Below are 21,029 nucleotides of genomic sequence, written 5' to 3'. Positions count from 1 at the left end.
CAGATGGAGCCATATAAAAGGAAGGGAAGGATTTTCAGAACCTTGTCAGTGAGGATAGAAAACCTGGATTTTTACACATGAAAATCACCCACACTGTATAATGCATTTATTAACTGGGTTGGTAGGAGGTAGTGCGAGCAAAGTAGGGAGGGGGCGGGGAGAGACAAGTAAAAAATACAAGCTCTTTGACACAATATTCATGCTGTGATTCTGAAGAAAGTCTTGGCCTAGCTGGTGTCACATGTGGTAGGATGGCCCAGCCAGGGAGGCCTGGTCTTTGAGAAATGGTGTTATAAATGGTCCTGAATCAGGAAGCCTTCTAGGGTGGGCTAAGGAGGCAGCTCTACTCCCTCAACATCAAAGTGACACAATGCTGTGAGAGTCAATTTTCTGATCTATAGCTTAGTTAATCACTATTAATCCAAGAGAGTTTGCTTGTCCCTTAAAATCTAAGCAAAGTAAAACTCCCTGAAATAAAAAAGGCAAAGAACTTAAGCCTGCTTTGATAGGATATGGGTGTGGGTGTTTGTGCGTACATGTGTTAATATTTAAACTGAATGTTCTCCAGGTATTTTCCCAAACATAGTACACCTACCCTGGACAGTTAGGAAAGACAATAGGGTGGAGTGGTATTTTAGAACTCATCCAATCTGCCTTAAAGGAGCTAGAATTCAAAACCCAGATCATCTATCTTCAAATTTCACAGATTTTCTTGCTGAATCTGTGAAATTTGGAGATAGATGATCTGGGTTTTGAATCTTTATTAAAAGGTAAGAAGGCATCAACTATTGCTTTCATGATTCTTCAGGACCCAGTTCAAATCCTGTTTTTCTACAAAATCTTTCCTAACAAATCCTAGCATCCGGCATAATGACCGCCTTGAAGGATTGATATTTTAGCCCACAGTGATCTACTTCTCACTTCTCTGAAATCAGTAAGATGACATAATGAACAAAGTGCTAGACTTGAGGCAGAAAGACTCAACTTCCTGAGTTCAAATTTGGCCTCAGACATTTCCTAAATGTTTGACTGCGGGCAAATCCATTAGCCTTGTTCTATTATCTGTAAAATAAGCTGAAGAAGGAAATGACAAACCACTTCAGTATCTCTATAAAGAAAACCCCAAATGGGGTCATGAAGATTTGGACTGAGGAACATTTCTCTGAACTCTATAATTCCATAATTATTCTCAAAAGATTTTCATGAATTCAGTGGTCTTCTTGCATGGCTGAAATGTGCTACTTCCTTCCCTCTACCTCACAGAATATCTCTCTTCCTTTAAGACACCCTTATTCTTTGTTACAAGAAATGGCTCTGTGGAAAAGGGTGACAGAGGGATACAAGCAGGAATGGGCTGATAAATGTTTAACAACTAGCTCTCCAGGAACAAAAATGCACATGTGACATACTATTAAGTTTTATTTGCATTACTGACATTTTCTCCATTACTTTCTTTAGTCTATACAATCAACAAAACAACAGCAATAATAAAATCAAGGCCTGATTTATATCATTTGCTAATTTCTGAGGTACAAATACTCACATTGAAATTTTAAAAATCAATTCTTGCAAGTTGACTACATTACACCTGTAGGGGGGAAAGTAGATGGTATAAAAACAAAATATATCAATAAAAATCTAATTTTGAAAAAGCCACAGTTTGCATTATCTTCTAAATTATGCTTTTCCTGATTTCCCCAACTGTTAGTGGCCTCTCAAACTTGTTTGCATTTAATTACTGTGTATTTATTCCCTTTATTTTTATACTTTGTATATACAAATGTTTATGTGTGTGTATGTGTATATGTATACAGTATGTATACTCATAATCTTCCCTAATGAAATGTTAGCCCCTTTCAAAAAGGGACTTTGTTCTTATTACCCTATTACCTTATTACCTACCTTTTTACCTTGACATAAAGTAAGTGGTTAAATATTTGTTTATTGAGTATATGATAAATTAAGATTTAGATGCATTTAAGAATCGATAATGACATCAATGGCTCTGGGTTACAGTTAAATATGGTAGAAAACCAGTGAACTTGGAATATGGAATGATCATGGTGGAATGCTACATTTTTCATTAGGTCTGGAACTTTGGAATTGCATGCACTCAAAGACTTCAAAAGTCCCTTTTTGCTCCAAAATAAGTATGGGTATAGTAGAAATTGGACTAGATATGGACTCAGAGGACCTAGAATTCAATCTTGATTTGAGAGCTATGCAGTTTTCTCATCTGAATGTAAACAATACTTCCACCACCTACTTAACAGGATCAAATGAGATAAAGTATTAGAAAATAGTTGGCAATCAACCAACAAGATTTATTAAGCAACTACTATATTCCAGGGACTATTCTGGGTCCTGGGTCCTAGAGACACAAAGACAAAAATGAACCATCCCTTGTCCTCAAGGAACTTCTATTCTCTCAGGGAGACAACAACATATACATTTATAAACATGTATAAAATAAAGATAGGGCAAATTTATGGAAGGAAAGAAGAGTCAAAAAAGGCTTTGGGTAGTGCTTGAACAGGGTTCTGAGGGGAATAAAAGATCCTAAGAGATAGTTAATGTAGTAGTGCATTCCTGACATATAAGTTGTCCAATACAAAGACAATGAGGTGGGAGATAAAGTTTTGTACATGAGGCTGGACTCTGGAGCATAAGAATGCAAATTTCTAATAAGAGTGAAAAGTAGGAAAGGGGCTTATATCTAATTCTAGAGCCAACAGGGAACACTGGAGTTTCTTAAGAAGGGTTAAATTAATAAGAAGTTTTTTATAATTATTATATAATTTATACTAATTCTCTCATTGTTTTTGTTATTATCTACTTTTAAAGTTGATATTTAGGGGAAGAATGTGTCCTCCCATGGCATATTCCTTGGGATCTCTGGACTGTCTGTTTAATGAAAATTTGTTGATTGAAAATATCTGTCCATCAAAGGTGCCTGTGGACACCTTTGTGTGTCAGGACAGAAATAATAGAATGTATAGTACTGTCTGCAATGACCTAAGCATCAGAATGCTGATCCACATACAATAAAACAAAAAGAAATTAAGTTTCATTTCACCCAATGTGCAATGGGAAGAATGACAGTGCAAAAATCCTTTGCAAGATAAATGAACTCCACAAGAAATCTGAGGTCAAAGCTGTATTATCTAGTGTAGGAGGGGAGATGACTTATGGTAAGTCCCCTAGCCAGGATCATAGCCAATAGACAGGCTTGACCATAAATGACTGTGAAGCTAAAAATCCAGCTGGCCAAGACAATGGGTAATGTGTGAAGGAAAGGAGCAAAGGATTACCTTTTCTGGTGTTCAGTAGATTTTTCCATTCTGATAAGTGAAAGATTAAATTTTGAGAGATTCTGATTACAATAACTATGAGGTTCCAAGAGAAAACTAAACATCCTTATTTTTATTTCCTTGGAAACTTTCACAGATAAACTCAGTTGCCAGAAAAGAAAAATAGAAAGTGGGGATGGAAGACAAAGAGAAGCAATATCATCTTTGATGCAGTCACTGGTAAAAATTTGGGTGCACTAGGAAAAATTTGGGCAGACATGAAAACTTAGTTAGTTTATAAAGTGGATTTAAATAATAGCCATGATCTCATTTGAATCCTCACAAGAAATAATGAGATTGCCAAGACAGATATGAAATCCATTTTACAGATGAGAAAACTAAAGCCACAAGAGATCACCTGACTATGTCCAAGCTTCAATAGAGAGTATCTGTTATTGTCATTCAGTTGTTTCAATTTTGTTTGACTGTAAACATTTGACATTTTTGTAGCAAAGATAGTGGAGTGGTTTGTCACTTCCTTCTCCAGCTTATTTTACAGATGAGGAGCTGAAGCAAACAGGGTTAAGGGACTTGCCCAGACCCAAGAAGCTAATAAGTGTCTGAGGCCAGATTTGAACTCAGGAAAATAAGTCTTCTTTACTCCAAGCCTGGCACTCTACGTATTGCACTACTTAGATGCTCTAAAGCTAGAATGTAGCAGCAGAAATTGAACCCAGGTGTTGTGCTCCCTTAATCTAAGGCTCTTTCTACCACATCCCACTGCCACATTTAAACCAAGGATCAAAGACATTTAAATGCAATGGCAATTCTTTTTAAACAGTAGCCCAAATTGCTACATTCTATAAAAGGAAATCTGGTCAGCTCTCTCTATGAACTCCTCTTAAAAGAAGCCAGCATCAAGCACAGATGGTTGGCTGGCTGGCTGGCTGGCCCTTATCAACAATAGCATTACTCTACGAAAGTAGAACTTGGCAGGGCCTCCTGATTCCCACAGGGCTCAATCTGGGCCATCAGATGAAAGGCTATGCTGTGCCATGGCAGAGCTGTGTCACTGAGTATAACCTCACAAGCTGGAAACCTTAACAGGAAGATTTCAGCTGAAACTCAGTGATATTTCAGAGTCTTCAACCTGACCCAGAGCATTTTCTTCATGGTCTAGCTCAAAGACTTTCCAGCCTATGTCTGTACATTTTATTGACAGGTTAAGTGATTGCATAAATTAGAATGGAATTATTTTTATTTTCCTTGTAGTCTGAAGTGGGGGACCCATGAAACATTCACAGCATTGGGTTGGCTGTTCTCCAGGTTCCTCAAGTTTCACTGATTAGGCTCTCATGTCTTTGAAAATATTGGAAATTTTTTCAAAGTATTTTTATATAATGTTTGTAGCCGAATGATCAGCACACAAAAATTCAATCAACTAACATGTTTCCTGAGGGTGTGTGAATGGGATGGGGGTGTTGTCAGGAGAGGAACAGAAATCTGAGTCCCAACTCCACTACTTATTATTAGCTATATCACCTTAGGCAAATCATTTAATTATTCTGTGTCTCAAATTCCTCATCTGGAATGTAAATAACACTATTTCCTCATTATATTGATTTCACAGCTTATTTTGAAAGAGCCAGTGGAATAACGGGTATGAAAAGTCTTTATAATCATAAAACATAACAGAAATGTAAATCATTTCTAATCTGATGTGCCAATGGTCTGCCAGATGTTGTGGGAGGTGGGATAAAAAGGAAGAAGCAAAAGACACAGACCTTTAGCTACTGATCAACACTGATCCACAACAATTCCAAAGAACTCATAATGAAACAAATATTCTATTCATCTCAAGAGAGAGTGAGAACTGATGAACTCTGAGAACAGATTGAAGCATATTTTTCCACTTTATATTTCTTACTATCTGCCCTCCCATCATGGATAATATGGAAATATGCTTTGCATATATGTATATTTGTAAATATTTTATATATAAACATATTGTGTATGATTACATATAGACACAGTGTGTGTGTGTGAATGCATTTCATAGTTCTTGTTTTCTGAATTAAAGGAGGGAGGTGGGAGAAAATTTGAGATTGAAAATTAAAATTAAGAATTGAAAAAAAAGACACAGGTCTTGATTTAAAGGATCTTGCTATCTAACTGAAGAAAGAAAACTAACACAGGGGAAGCAATTAAGAAGACAATTAAGTTCCAAATGTGTGTGTGGATTATAGTACCTAGATAAGCTCAAATAAAGGAGGAAGATTAATATGCTGATGTCACCAAGAAGAAAGAGGTGGGACTTATGTTGGGTCTTTAAGATTGATAAAATTTAGAGAGAGGAAAGGATGAAAGAAGAAACATGACATAATGGAATTGGTACAGTTTCATAAAGGTCTGCCCCACTTCCCCATACACATTGCCACATTTTGCTGAATGTTGCTAAAATTCTCTAAGGAAGAATGTCTTCCTTAAAAAGTAATATAATTTTTTTTTTTTTTTTTTTTTTTTTTAAGGATTTAGTGACTTGCCCAGGGTCACACAGCTAGGAAGTGTTAAGTGTCTGAGACCAGATTTGAACTCGGGTCCTCCTGAATTCAAGGCTGGTGCTCTATCCACTGCGCCACCTAGCTGCCTCTATAAAAATCTTAATATGCAAATAAACGACACAGGCCCTGTCTCAGGCACACAAAATTGCAAGTATCTGATAATACTTCAATTGTAGTTTTGATAAAAGTAGACTGAACATAAAAATTCTCTTAATATAGTTCATCACTTGATGTGATCCTGAACACTGTAAAGGTAGATGCAATCACTAGACCCATTTAACAGATAAGGAAACTGGGATCCTGGAAGTTATGATGAGCCTATGGTCCACAGCTAGTGAGTTTAAGGTGTGGCATTCCAACTTGGGTCTCATCTGACTCAGGTCCTGCTCTCTTCTCAATTACTAAATTTACTCAATTACTAAAGGGAAGCACAGAATAAAGAGGAGGCCAGAAGTGTGAGGATCTTAACAGTTTTACAACTTACTCAACTTTGGTTGAGTAAATTTGGTTAATTCTTAAGTATTTGAGGACACCAGTGCACAGTTTACAGGAAAGAATCATGTTTCAAAACTTAAGCAAGTAAAGTCTGAAAGAGAAATCAATTGGACTCAGAAGAGGGGAAATAAGGGCAATCTCATTCTTTTTGTTTTTCATCAAATTTATTTGTCAACAAACTAAATAGATAATTGCACACATATACTTACCCACATAAACTAAGAAATGTAAGATCATTATTCTTGAGCCTTTTCAAAAAGAGATTTCCTAAAGGAAGTTTATTATGGTGATTCTAGCTTTGATTCTGCCACTAATTAGTTGTGTGGCTTTGGAATTTATATATATGAAGTTATTGGGTGACACTAAATGACCCCTAGCATCTTTTTTGACCTGCCAAACCTATGATTCTATAATTTAATAATTCATTTTACTATTAACAACAATAACTGAGTAAAAACTCAGAAAATACACCATATGATCCTGAGAATCCTTACAGTTCTCTATTGGTCGCAGCATGTGAAATAGTGGAATGGGTCAGGGGAGAAGAGGAGTGGAGTTGTATGTCAATTATTTTTAAATTTCAACATGTGACAGTAATAAAAATAATAATATTTTGCATTTCTATAGTGATTTAAAGTTTATGTAATTCTTCTCACAACAGCCTCAGGGATTAAGTGATATAATTACTGCCATCCTCATTTTACAGATGAGAAATCCAAATTTTAGAGAAATTAATGGTCTTCCCATGGTACTCAGCTAAGAAGAAAAACTGGAAGTAGAATATCAAGTTGGGTCTCTTGACCCCAAGTCATAGATTGTAGATCTAGAGCTAAAATTAGACCTGAGAAAGATGTCTAGACCAACACTAATTTTACAGATAAGGAAGCTCAGGCCCAGGAAAGGCAAACAATTGGTTTGACATCGTACATCTGGTGAGTAATACAATACAATTTGAACTCAGACCCTTGTGACTCTTTAAGCTCGGTGCCTTTTCTGCTGCACCAAACTATTAGTTCAGTAGGATAAAGCCAAAGTCATGCAGAATATTTGGTGAAGTGGGGAAGGAAAAGAGAGGGGCCAAAGAAGTATAATGAAATTTGATTAACAGTCTCTGTGAGTTTAACTCTGTTTCTTAATCAAGATTGATTATGTCATTCTCTTATTCTTAGGTTTATACAATATGCATAACAAGATATGCAATTTATGATTTATAAATTACTATGAATCATATTGTATATAAATATCTATATAGTTGCAATTTATATACAAATACTTATGTAAATATATATTTATGTAAAAAATAAATGTTATTCAAATATATCTATATTATAAAATATTTATAAATGTATCTATTAAAAATTTTTATATAAAAGACATTATAATACTTTATAACTAATTATAATGAAAGCAGATCTATACTGTAAGTAAATCTAGGGCCTTCCATTTTTTTAGAGTTTAAAATAGTAGAAATAGACTCATGTATTGTAGAATTTTCAAGGATATTGAACATCATCTTAAATGGGTTCAGATCCTGCCTCTGATGCTCATTACCTAAGCAGCTTTGGGCAAGTTACATTTTTTCTGGTTCTCAGTGACTTCATTTATAGAATGGAATGAGACTGTTTGCCTCTGATGTTCTACTAACTCCTAAGAGCTATGATTCTTTGATTCTATGACCATTTAGCCTAACTTTATTTTACAGATCAGGAAACTGAGTCACAGAGAGGAGAAATGATTTACTCAAGACTACACAGATAGTAAATCAAAGACCTAGGTTTCAAATCCGGATGTCCTGGCTCCCAGTCCAGTGATCTTTATTCACTATTCCATGTGTGTTTTCATTTTATCTTATATTATCTGCCTACTACAAAACTCTCAATATGACAGGTGTTTAGAAAAACCAGGGATGTGCTGCCATAAAGTTTTTTATTTCTCTCTCTCTCTCTTTTTTCATCTTCACCTAATCCTTAACCCCCTATTCCTCCATAGTTTGTTTTTTAGAAGGGGTTGAAAAGTAGATCTCTTTTATGGTACTGTAGGCCTCTTTAGTAGAGTTTCTTTCTATGTTATGTTGAGAAATCCCCTAAACCTCTGTTTTTATCACTGTACTTGAATCTCAAAAGGATTCTGACCTTTGGCTCCCACCTGTAGAAATAACAATAGCGCCAGATGTACTGTACTCTGAGAGTCTGGCAGCAAAAAGGGATTCATATACAGGCAAGTCTTTCACTATGTCTGAAAATGGAGGTTTACAATAGCCTAGGGGATAGTAACTGGAGCAGCCTCAGCAATGGAGCTCAGTGGGCTGACTGACCTTCCTTTCCCTACTTCCCTTTCCCCAGCACTGCCGGGAGAACATTAAGTGATCCCATGGGTCCATTGTAAGAGATGGGGTGGAGCAGGGAGAGTGAGTAAAAGGAGTAACATGTCACTCAGCAAATAACATAGGGCTACTGAACTTCTGATAGACTTCTTTAGAACAAGATGGGTTTGGTTCAGACAAGATGAGAATCTAATTTATTGGCACCTGCTTTGTCTAGAAATCAGACTGGAATCTCATGAGGCAAATTCTGGCTAAAGTTCAGAGTAAACAGTCTTCCTCATGGTAGGGTGCCTGTTCCCAGGTTCAGACAAAACCAGGAAATGTAGAGGCATGTGAATATCTGTACTGTATATACTCTTCCTTCTCCAATCTCTACTCTTTGCGCCCACCCCTGGTTTTTTCTTCTCTCTGATCCCCTCCCACCCTTAAAACAGACTGCAGCACAGAAAAGAATAGGCTTGATTTGGTTCAAGTCTTGGCCAAGGGCCCTACCCTACATTATTTATTTGTAGAAATCACCATTTCCTGCCACTTCAAATAGGCCTACAGGAAATAAAGATTGTCTGGGGTGGGTATTGCAAGGCATGGTTTTACAGGCCATTATGGAAGCAATAGAGAACTTGGTCATGACCTGCTATCTGCATTGTAGGGCACAGGTGCCTGAATCATTTTTCCTAAGCCAAGGAAAATGAAATAAAATTACCTTGTCTTTCAAAGGGTTGTGAAGAGTCTAATGTCATAAATTCACACATCAGCAGAAGACTTCTCTCTCACCAAGATCTCTCAAGTGCACATCAGGACAATCAATCTGAAAAAAAATTAAGAGAGAATGAACAGGCATTATTATGTAACCAAAAAAAAAAATGTCTGGCACATCTCTTCCAAATCCTGTAGTTATGAAACCAGCCATATGTATTTCAATGGGTAGCAGCAAATCCTTCTTAATTCAGAGGCACATAAATAACAATGCAATTTGCTATTCTGAAATGGCATTAATATATGTTAGACCCTGAGAGTTTTCAATCCCTATACAAGCAGGAACTTCTTTAAACAGTGTCAAATTTGTGCCTGTCATGGGGCTAGCTGACTTGCTCCTATACTGGCAACTTATTCTTGCACTGAATTTCATCCTGAATTTTTGTTTGTTGAGTGATTAAGCCTGAAGGAATGACAATCAGAGACTGGTTGCCCTAGAATGTCCAAAAACCTTATCTCAGCCAATACAGGAAGCCCCTCCAAGAAAACGGGCTTCTATATCATGAGCTGGCTGCTAAGAGAAAAAAAAAAGTACTAGTATAATCACACTTAACATATTAATCATATTGGACAAAAACTGAAGGGAGAAAAAGGGAAGGGGAGAAAGGAAAAAAGGTAAGAGACAGAAAAAAGTGGTGAGGAGAAAAAGAAATGAAATGAAATGAGAGAAGAGAAATTAATGAGAAAAAAGAATAGAAAAGAGACGGGGAAAGAGAAAAGGAGAAATGAGGCTGGAAAGAAGGGAAAGAAGAAAAAAGATAAAATGTAAAGAAATGATAAGGAAGAGAAAGAAAGAAAGAAAGAAAGAAAGAAAGAAAGAAAGAAAGAAAGAAAGAAAGAAAGAAAGAAAGAAAGAAAGAAACAAAGAAACAAAGAAACAAAGAAAGAAAGAGAAAGAAAGAAAAAGAAAAAGAAAGAAAGAAAGAAAGAAAGAAAGAAAGAAAGAAAGAAAGAAAGAAAGAAAGAAAGAAAGAAAGAAAGAAAGAAAGAAAGAAAGAAAGAAAGAAAGAAAGAAAGAAAGAAAGAAAGGAAGGAAGGAAGGAAGGAAGGAAGGAAGGAAGGAAGGAAGGAAGGAAGGAAAGAAAAGAAAAAAGGAAAGAAAGAAAAGAAAAGAAGGAAGCGAAAAGAAAGAAAAAAGGAAAGAAAAGAAAAAAGGAAAGAAAGAAAAGAAAAGAAAGAAAAAGAAGAGAAGGAAGCGAAAAGAAAGGAAAAGAGAGAGGGTTTTTTGTTTTTGTTTTTGCAAAACTGAAAAATTATTTATCATTTGCCAGGGAGTAACTGACTTAATTACTGTGTAAAGTCACCAATAATAAAAAGGGCAGGGTTAGGATTAGGGAGATTTTTGGAGTATGATGGAGAGTAAAGTGCTTTCAAGAAGACTCCTTCCTCCTTTATTTTCCCTTAAGTGACATCTCCAAGTCTGTGAGAAAGGATTTTTTAAAAATATTTTTGAGCTACTATTCCTTCATTGAAATCTTCTTTTGATAATTCATTGCGTACTAAAGATAAATTAAATAACTTTATCTTAAATCAGTTTTCCCTAACTCTGCAGAATCCAGCTAAACCTTTCCTTCGGAATTACTTTCCATCAACCCTATTTTATCTTGTGTATGTGTACATAGTTACTTTTATATTGTCTCCCTCACTGAATGTCATTCTTTAACTATAAATAACAATTAATAATAATATTAAAGTTAGCATTTACATACACATCAAAAGTTAACTTATTTGTTTCCTGAGGGCAGGGATCATGTATCTATCTTGCTTTGTGTCTCTAATGTTTAACACAGCTCCTGGTACTTGGTGGTGCTTAACACTACAAGGACCAAGCCTATCAATCAATGAAAACATTTTATTATCATTTTACTTTGAAATAAAAATTTTCGAACCTATTTTTATTTTCTTTGCAATACAGATTTTAAAAAAAAAAGAATGCATTGTATCAATTGACATAGTAATCTTTTACAGTATTCTTAAATTCCAATTCTAAAAAGAATTTATTAATTTATTATTTATTAATAATTTTAAAAATCAATGTTTATTGACTAATTTCCAAACTCACTAGAAAGGCTTCAAATATAGGCCTAACCAAGGACTAGGGGAAAACCTGGCACTGATACTGAACTTGGAGTCAGAGGATCTGGATTCAAATTCCCATTCTCTTACTCCCTGTGAGACCTTGGATTTCAGTGACCTTCTCATCCAGTCTTCCCCCATTCTACAGATGAAGAAATGGAGAGCAAGATGGGGAAGTGGCTTCTCCCTTTTGGTTCTAAAGCTATTCTTCTATGGCCATACTGCTGTCTAAGAACAAGTGAATTCAGGGAGCCTGGGCAGATATCAGATTATTAGACTTTTTTGGCTGCAGTAAATCATGAAGTGGGCCCATTAAGGCCCTGGAGGGGTTGTGATCTCCAGTGAAGGGAGGGCCCACTTAGATAAAACCACAAATCGTTTGAAGTGTTGCAATAAGAGCCACTGTGTGATTGCTGTTGCTATTTGAAAGGAGTTCTGCCAGATGGCTCCCAGAAAAGTAGGTTATCTGGTTCTTTTGGCTGTTGTTAACAGGTTGATACGTGAAATTGATTTTGGCTCCCTGTTCTCAGCTTCCCTGCCAGGTTTAGATGAATGAAGAAACTTGTTACTGCTTTGTCAGTGGGAATGGCACTTGGTGTGTCAAAACACTATCTTCTCACAAGAGTTTTGTGACACAAATTCAGTAGCACTAAATAGTAATTCTAATTTGTATAACCGGTACATATTAAAGAGTACTTTTCTTTAACCCAAGGAGGTAACCTCAAGTCCATATAAGAAATACTATTTATATTCTACAGAGGAAGAAGCTGAAGTATAGGCAAGTTAAAAGAGATTCCCAGAGGGTACCACAAATATTTGGAAAAGACTCTCAAAAATCAGCTCTCAAGAAGACTAGTCCACATCCTTGCTCTCCTATTTACTCCCTGTATGATTATGAGAATCTCACTTTACTACCCTGAGTCTCAGTTCTCTCATCTATAGAAAGAGTGAGGTACAGCAGCAATGTGATACAATCAACTTGCCCTAGAGACAAAGCAGCTGAATCCAAAATTTATTATTGGTGTGACTTTGGGCAAGTCCATAGGCTTAACTTCCATGGACCTTAGTTTCCTCATCTGAAAAATGAAGGGATCAATCTAGATGAGCCTCTGAGGTTTCTTCTAACTCTAGGTCTGTGACCCTAAGGTTCCATCCAGTTCTGAATTCTAGAATCCTGTGATGATTTAACAAAAATGAGTTGGAAGTTACTGAAGTAACTGGAAAAATAAAATATTTTGGAAGAGTGGCAATGAACAAAATTCTTGCTGAATTGAGCCTAAGGATTTGGGTTTTATCTAATTGGATTTTGACCCCCTGAATCTCAGATTCTGTTATCCCATTTTTCTCACTTCATATGGGGATGTAAAAAAGGACCCCTGGGACAGCTAGGTGGTGCAACAGATAGAGCATTAGCTCTGAAGTCAGAAGGTCTCTAGTTCAAATTTGACCTCAGACACTTAACACTTCCTACCTGTGTGACCCTGAGCAAGTCACTTAACCCCAATTTCCTCAGCAAAAAATAAAAAATAAAAATAAAAAGGACCCCTGCTTAAGTAACTGATAACTCCTACTTAGATAGCTTGTTACAGCATACAGACCCTGTGAAGAGGTTAAATCAGAATTTATTTTCTAGGTGAAAATACTAAGGCACCAAGAGGTTAAGTTATTATACTAAGCACAAAAGAAGTGGACTCTAGACTTGAATCTAAATCTTTAGATTAATTCAACAGTATTTTTTCCCATTATACCATGCAACCCCAATTTAAAGCCCTAAATACTTGGTTTCTAGGCATAGAGCCTAGAAGAACCACTATATAAGGATGCAGGGATAGTATTCCAAACCACAACACAGACTAGTCCGAAAAGCATAAGGTCAGAAAGGGAAAGATTCAGGGAACTCCCTTCCGATGCTCTTGAACTTTGAAATTCCATTCATTTACCACAATCTTTACCTTCTACCTCTTCTTCTCCCTTACTCCTCTCAAATTATTTCTCCACCCTTGTAGTGACCTTATGTCCCATGATTCCTTGATATTTTCCCAATCTGTCGAAACTGATTCTGGGCTCAATTCCTACCCTACCCAAGCTTGCCCTGATATTGAACCATTTCAATAATATTTTCTCCTTTACCTTTGAATTTTCTTCTATGATTCCTGTTTCATGATCCCCAATCCTAAGAAGCACTTACCATGCCCTCCCCATTCCCTACTCCACCTCTGCAGCATCTTCATCTGATTGGCTAATTCTTCTCAGAGCCTCCATTATAAAGAAAACACTCAGGACAGCTATATAATTATATCTCTCTAGGCTTCACATCTTGCTCTTCAGATTTTCTTTACCATTTTGTAGAAAAGTACCCTACCATGCCCCAGAGCAAGATATCAGAAACCTCTCCTCAATTTTCTTTAATTGTTGTCTTCCCCTATTAAAATATAAACTCTTTGAGAGCAGGGACTATATTGCTTTCTTTTTGTGTTTGTATTCCCGGTGCTTAGCAAAGTGTCTGCCACATAGTAAATGCTTAATGCTCATTGAGTTGGCTTGAAGTAACATTGTTGGAAAAAAATCTATGTGTGTATACATGTGTATATATTTATGTATACATACACATTTATAGGGAGAAGAGTATATATATATACATACATACATACATATATACACACACACATACACTTTTTTTTAGCTCTGCTCAGTATCACTGACAAAAAAGTCTCTGCTCCCTCCACAGGTTCATAGATTTTGCACAAGCACACATATAACATATACATAGACACATAAACACATGCACTCTAATGCTTACACTACTATTGATGATGCACATGCCCCAGCATGTCTTAATCATCCTTAACAAATCTTTGGGTCTATTGTTCATCTTCTCAGAACATTTTCTCCCCTGCCTGGTTTGTTACATTATTGGTTTTCTGCCTTACACTCGTGTTGAAGCAGGAGAGGATTGTACTTGATCCCAACACTTTTCCAAGTTTTTCACTCTTCCCAGGCTTGTTTATCTCAGTCCAGAGTGAGCACTAGATAATGGCTACATGGTTGAGGCACAGTTCACAATGATAATAAAAGCAGCTCACATTTTTAGAGCTTTACAGTTTGCAAAATATTTTTCCTCATTACAATCCTATGAAGTCATTGGTATTCAGTTATTTCAGTAGCGTCTGACTTATTGTGACTCCGTTTGGGGTATCCTTGGCAAAGATACTGCAGTCGTTCGCCAGTTCCTTCTCCAGCTTATTTTACAGGTGAGGAAACTGAGACAAACAGGGTTATATGATGTTTCCAAGCTAGTAAGTATCTGGGGCCAGATCTGAAGCTTGGCTTCAGCTTAATTCTTCTATAAAAGGTCAATCCTTTCCAGATCTCATTTCTGTGACTCCATGAAACCAATTTCTGGTCCTGATTCTGACACTAACTAACCATGATTAGAATCAGTTAGTATCACAGTGGATAGCACATTGGACCTGGAGTCAGGCAGACCTGAATTAAAATCTAACTGTAGAGATTTACTAACTCTATGACCTTGCACAAAAGTCACTTAACAACTGTTTGCCTCAGTTTCCTTGAGTGGAAATGCACCTACCTCGCAGGTTTGTTGTGAGGATAAAATGAGATATTTGTTCCAAAAAAATCTACTTAACACACTGCCTGGCACATGATAGGCACTATATAAATATTATCTATCTCCTGTACTTTTTCCTCCCTCTACAGGCATCTTGGACAACTTATTTCACTTCTTTGAGCCCTAGTTTCCTCCTATATAAATAAAAGAGCTTAATTAAATAATCTCAGAGGTCTTTTTCAACTCTAGTATTTTGGGGGCAGAGATGGAAGTAACAAAGAAAAATCCAACAGATTTATTGGCCAGGCCCACATGTAGAAAATACTAATATAAGTCAATAAAGCTCTACTGATTTCATCATTTTATAAAATAAAGCTGGTGAAAAAGTAAATGAGTCACAAGATGAAACTGTAAAATTGTACTGTCGGGAATCTCAACCTTCTCCTCTCATGACTAGATAAATCTAACCACAAAGTAAATAAGAAAGAAATTAAGGAGGTGAGTAGAATTTTAGAAAAATTATATTTGATAAACCTCTGGAGAAAAATGAATGGGGATGGAAAGAATATACCTTTTTTTCTCAGCAGTACAAAGCACCTACACAAAAATTAACCATGAATTATTCCATTAAAAGCTTTATAATCAAAAGCAGAAAGGCAGAAATATTAAATGCATCCTTTTTCATATCATGATGCAATAAAATTACATTTAACAAAGTCCATGTAGAGATGGATTAAAAATTAATTGGGAACAAAATAAATATGATGGTAAAGATTTTTAAAAACCTCTATTTAATCTGGAGTCTGACAATTACACAGAGGAGGTTGATTTTTTTAACTAGTGGCTGCTCTGTATTTTAAGGCCAATTAGCATCCAGTAAAATCATAACTATAATTATAAAGTTGGAAGAGGCCTTAAAAGTCATCCACTTTAGTTTACTGTTCAACCCTGTAATCCCTTCTAAAATATCCCTCATATATGTCCATCCATACCTCATTTTAGCATTTCTAATTAGCATTATATAATAAATTCAAAGTGCTTCAAAAACATTAATATACTAATGCTCTCTTTATAGAAAGGCAGCTAGGTGGTACAATGGATAGAGCTTTCTGAAGTCAGGAAGATTCATCTCCTAATGGGATTAGACAGGATGGAACAACAAAATGCTATCTTATTATTTGAAGATAGCAGCCCTGTTATCACCTTCTCATATCTTTTTTTTAATAGATGGAACATTTCCAGATCAATCCTCATAATATAGTTTCTAAAGTCATTATCTCCCTGATTTCCCTTTTCCAGATGTTCTCTGATTCATCACTATTTCCTATTAAACTGTGGCACCTAAAATGGGACTAAATAAGCCAGATGTGCTGTGACCAATATGGAGAACAGTGAGATTATTACCTTCTTTGCTCTGATTCTAATAATGAAGCTTAGATCTGGCTTAGCTTTAAAAAATTATGTATCCTTTAATTTATTACAGAGGATGAGGTGAGCCTGTATATGGAATAACTATAATACCTAGGTTCTGCAAGAGAAACCATCAAATGGACATTTGGCATTTTCTCCCTACTAAGGATCTGAGTCAGTGTTTCACTTCTATTTTAAACATTAAAACTCCTTCCAAGCAATGATACAAGTAACCCGATGAGAGTAATGGGATTTGGTAATAATATTCTGTACCTGTTAAACTGGCCATACTAGAAATTTGCAGACTCTACTGAAGAGAAAGTCAGGAATTTTCCAGCCAATTTGGAATATGAGTAGTGGAATAGAAAGCCCTCATCATTTCACCTTCAGTCTCACCATATATCTACTAATAAGGTCCAACTAAACCAAGTTCATTTGTTCCAGTGCACCCTGGCTATTTTTCTCTCTGCTCTCACTTTCTTAAGGATACTCAAAGATTGGTGGTTTCTTTCTTTTGTTAGAGAGTAGTAAAAGCAGGATTGTTTCCCCAAATGTTGACACTGCCCTAAGACTTATGGAAAGACAAGGAGATTTGGAGTTGAGACTCTATTTATTGGATCCAAATTTAATTATCATCAAGAATTTATCAAACCAGAACCAAGCCAAACTCTGACCAAACATAATGATTGGTCCCAGAAAACAAATAGCAAAAGGTGCCTCCCTTTGTATCTATGATCCTCTTGGCAGAAAGGTGGTAGAGTTGGAGGGCAGGGATGAGGGACAGGAAATTGAATATAAAATCAGAGATAGTTACTTATCAGTTACGCTAGAGTAGAGTACTACATCTGGAAGTGATGGTTATGTGAAAGCAAAAAGGATGGATAAATAAAATAAAAAAGTTCATTAGGAACATACTTTATCCAACTCACGCAAAGATGGTGACTGTTGTAATAAGGCACATTGCCAACTTGGGGTGAGGAGGAGGGGTACAGAGCACACACAGCCATAAACCTGAGCTGTCGCCTCAATGGTCAATAAAATTGGAACTTTTGCTTTTAATGTGCCATTAAATGAACTACTGATTTAACTCTAGGATTTGCTTCTAATCTATTAAGAGGTTTTTGTTATTAACTGCTCAGAAATTATAACCTAGTTGTTTATAATCCCTCTAGCCTACCTTACTACTTCTCAAAGATTTTATTTTGTACTAGACTAGAGAGACTTTTATAGGAATTTTTATGGAAAACCTGGCATATTAAGGTAGGCTCACAGTCTACTGAGATGAATACAGATTTGAAAAAGGAGATCAGCTAAATGGAAAGAACACTGACCACAGATTGGGATTTGGGGTCAAGTCCCTGTTCTGATATTTATTAGCTTTGATTAGGGCCAAGTAACCTCTTGTCTGTGAAACTTGGTCTCCTGTTCTATATAATATTGGTGGAAATAGATGTTGCATATTTACTTACACTGAGCTTTTCATAAATTCATAGTCATAGGTTAAAATCTGGAGGCACCTCACAGACCATCTAATTGAACTTCCTCATTTTAGAAGAAGAAATTGAAGCTCATGGAGGGTAAGTCAAATCAACAGGCATTTATTATCAAGCACAGAGCTAAACTCTGGGGAATATAAAAAAAAGCAAAAACAAACACAAAAACCCCAATCCCTATTTTTGAGGAGTTCACAATTTAATTGGAAAAGAGTGCTAAATGACCTCTATTTAGCTTAATTCTCTCATTTTACAGATAAGGAAATGGAGAGCCAGAGAATGGACTTTGCCCAAGGTCACATAGTGAGGAAAATGTTTTCTAAAAAGCTTTATCTCTGTGACTTCTCATTATAGTCATGGAGTGAAGGTAATCTTGCTATATGCCCTTGAGCATAAGCTCTAAGAAGTCCTATCCATCTAGAAAATTTTTAAGAATCAGGCAATGATAGAGTCATAGTGTTTGGCACAGAGTAGGAACTTAATAAATGCTTACTGACTTGACTCTGTATTTGTCACCTGAAGACCAGTATAGCAAAGTTGAGCAAGGTTCACTTCTAGGAAATTAGACCAAAAGTTGATTTTCTTTTTCAACTAAAATAAATACAGACTCAAAGAACATTGGGGATGGGGAAGACATAGAGAAATCTATGGAGATGAAGGGAAAAATCAAACTGAAGAAAATGAAGTTCCTTGAAATAATTAAATCAGTGATCAGTATTCAGGGGCTGCATCAGAATCCTTAAGTTCTGGCCAGAGGATTATCTGGTAATAATGACCCATGTTGATTTAAGGAAGCACTTTGTAAAAACAATAGCTAGTATTTATATGGTGACAACATTTGGAAAATACTTTATAAATATTATTTTATCTATGCTGTTTATCCTTCATTCTGGAAGAGGATTATGACATCAGGGAAGTGATGCTGTGATATATACAACTTAGTTGGATTTGGGTGAGGGAGAATTGTGCAAGGATATTTTATCTCATAACAATCTTGGAAGGTAGACTGTTATTCTCCTATAGATGAAGAAACTTTGGCAGAAAAAAAGTTAAATAACTTGCCCAAGGTAACATTACTGTAAATGGATAGATTTGAACTTAAATATTCCCCAGTCCTGATCCAGAGTTTTAGACACCTAGTTGCCATATTATTTATCTAATCCTCCCAGCAAGCCTCAGATGAGGAAACATGAGCTTAGAAAAGTTATGACTTGCTCAAGATCACACAAATAAGTGTTTGAGGAAGATTCAAATTCAGAAATCTCTAATACCAAGCCCAGTACTCTCCACTAATACTTGGCTTCTCTTCTATGCAAAAAAAAAAAAAAAAAAAAAAAAATGAAGAAGCAGATAGATACTCAAGAAAGAATGGAATGTTAAGAATAGTGTCAGAAAAGCTAAAACCCAGAATGAGTTAAAAGTTGTGAAAAATAGCCAAGTTCCAAAAGGGGCATTTTTTTCAAAGCTATCCTTAAAGAAAGAAGAATAAGACCAGAATGAAATGGTAAAGAGATGACAAATGACAGCAAGGAGGGCAAATTAACCTACAAGTATGAGCTGATGACTAGTTTAATGTGAGGGGCAGCTAGGTGGACTAGTGGATAGAGAGCACCAGACTTAGAATCAGAAGACTCATCTCCCTGAGTTCAAATCTGGTCTTAGGCACTTATTAGCTGTGTGATCCCAGACAAGTCACTTTATCCTATTTGTGAAATAAGCTGGAGAAAGAAATGGCAAACTATTTTCTTTGTCAAGAAAACCCTGAATAGGTCATGAAGAATCAAACATGACTGAGAAAATAACTAATATATACAGAACCACTATGCTATGTGTTTTGAATACAAATAGGAAAAGGAGGCAGGTCTTACTCTAAAGGAGTTTACATTGAAATTACATAAAAGACATTTTAGGCAGGGCAGACTACAAGGCCTAAGGTGACCTTTGGGGGAATCAGTAAGTTGAAAAAGAGAGAGTGCTCAGTTCTGTGGGGGGCATGGAAGCAGGGCACATGGTAAGGATATGTTGGTAGAGCAGAAAATAAGGCCTGCTATCCTTTACCTGACCAGATCAATTACATTTGTTGACTACCATCTCATCTAAGCAGGGTGAGCAACTATCAGCCTTCTTTCCTCAGAAGGTCCAGATGGTCCAGGTTTAAGGGAGAGGGACAAGGGAAGACAAGGAAATAGGCACACCTGGTGGCAGAAAGATAGACACCATGGCGTCCATAAGAAAGGAACAAAAAGAAGGTATGGCTTAAAGACAGTATTCCCCCTACCCCCATTGAGTGTCTTCATCATTATTGGAAGTGCTTAATCAAAATGTGAATTGCAATCTGTCAAAGATATACAGGATATTCCTTTCTAGAGTAGAAAGTTGAACTTGATACCTAAGATCCCCTTCAACTTTAAGGTTCCATAATTCTATCATATTTTTTCAGCAAATAAAAAGCAATACTGTGATTCCCCTTCATATTTGCAACTAGAGAATGCAAAGAGATTAAGTTTAAAGGTGCCACAGAAAAAAATATCACTATGAGAAGGAAGAGGGTAAGCTCACCACCTGTGTACTTATTTTACATTATCATCCAGAATTTCACTGAATAAAAAAAAAAAAAATTCAAAGTGAACCATGTGTATGTCAGTGGGTTCTCCTAGGCACATTCTTCCCTTCCAGTACTCCCTGTCATAGACTCATAAAATGTCAAAGCTGAATTGGACTTTGGATATCACCTGGCTTAAATACCTCAGTTTCCACAAGAGGAAACTCTGGTCCTCGGGCAGGAAGTAGCTAAGAACACTGTCATTTACTTTCACCAAATGCATCTGAGTTCCCTGGAATGCAGATTTCTATGAACACAGACTACAAAAAGAAAAGGGAGGGAAATTGATTCACCATCTTTTAGGTCCAGTGCCTGATTTTCTTGGACCTGCCCTTGATTCTTTAAGGCCCATGCTAATTTCACGGCTGGAAGAACCAAAGAGTTAGAGGAGCTCATTAAAGATGCCCTGGCAGTGTTTGCTGAGCTGAAATTAGGCCCAGTGTGCTGGATGAAGT

The 21,029-nt window shown here is 36.3% G+C and overlaps 1 protein-coding gene across 5 annotated transcripts in view; it reads right to left on the bottom strand.

The window, feature by feature from the left end:
- CEMIP (cell migration inducing hyaluronidase 1) overlaps positions 1-21,029 on the bottom strand; it is a 230,515-nt gene that overhangs the window by 118,281 nt on the left and 91,205 nt on the right. For 2 of the 5 annotated variants that reach the window (XM_074295247.1, XM_074295246.1), the window contains one exon: positions 9,373-9,477. The exons of 2 other annotated variants lie outside the window; for them this stretch is intronic. The gene's annotated coding sequence lies outside the window, so the exon portion shown is untranslated. Of the gene's footprint in view, positions 1-1,543; positions 1,560-9,372; positions 9,478-21,029 lie in introns of those variants that run through there. One more of the 5 variants, XM_074295248.1, reaches the window with a different exon arrangement.

Source organism: Sminthopsis crassicaudata, chromosome 2 (genome assembly GCF_048593235.1).
Source record: "Sminthopsis crassicaudata isolate SCR6 chromosome 2, ASM4859323v1, whole genome shotgun sequence".
Taxonomy (NCBI): Eukaryota; Metazoa; Chordata; class Mammalia; order Dasyuromorphia; family Dasyuridae; genus Sminthopsis; species Sminthopsis crassicaudata.
Note: the sequence above shows the minus strand (reverse complement) of the source record. Positions and strands in the feature narration are given on the sequence as shown.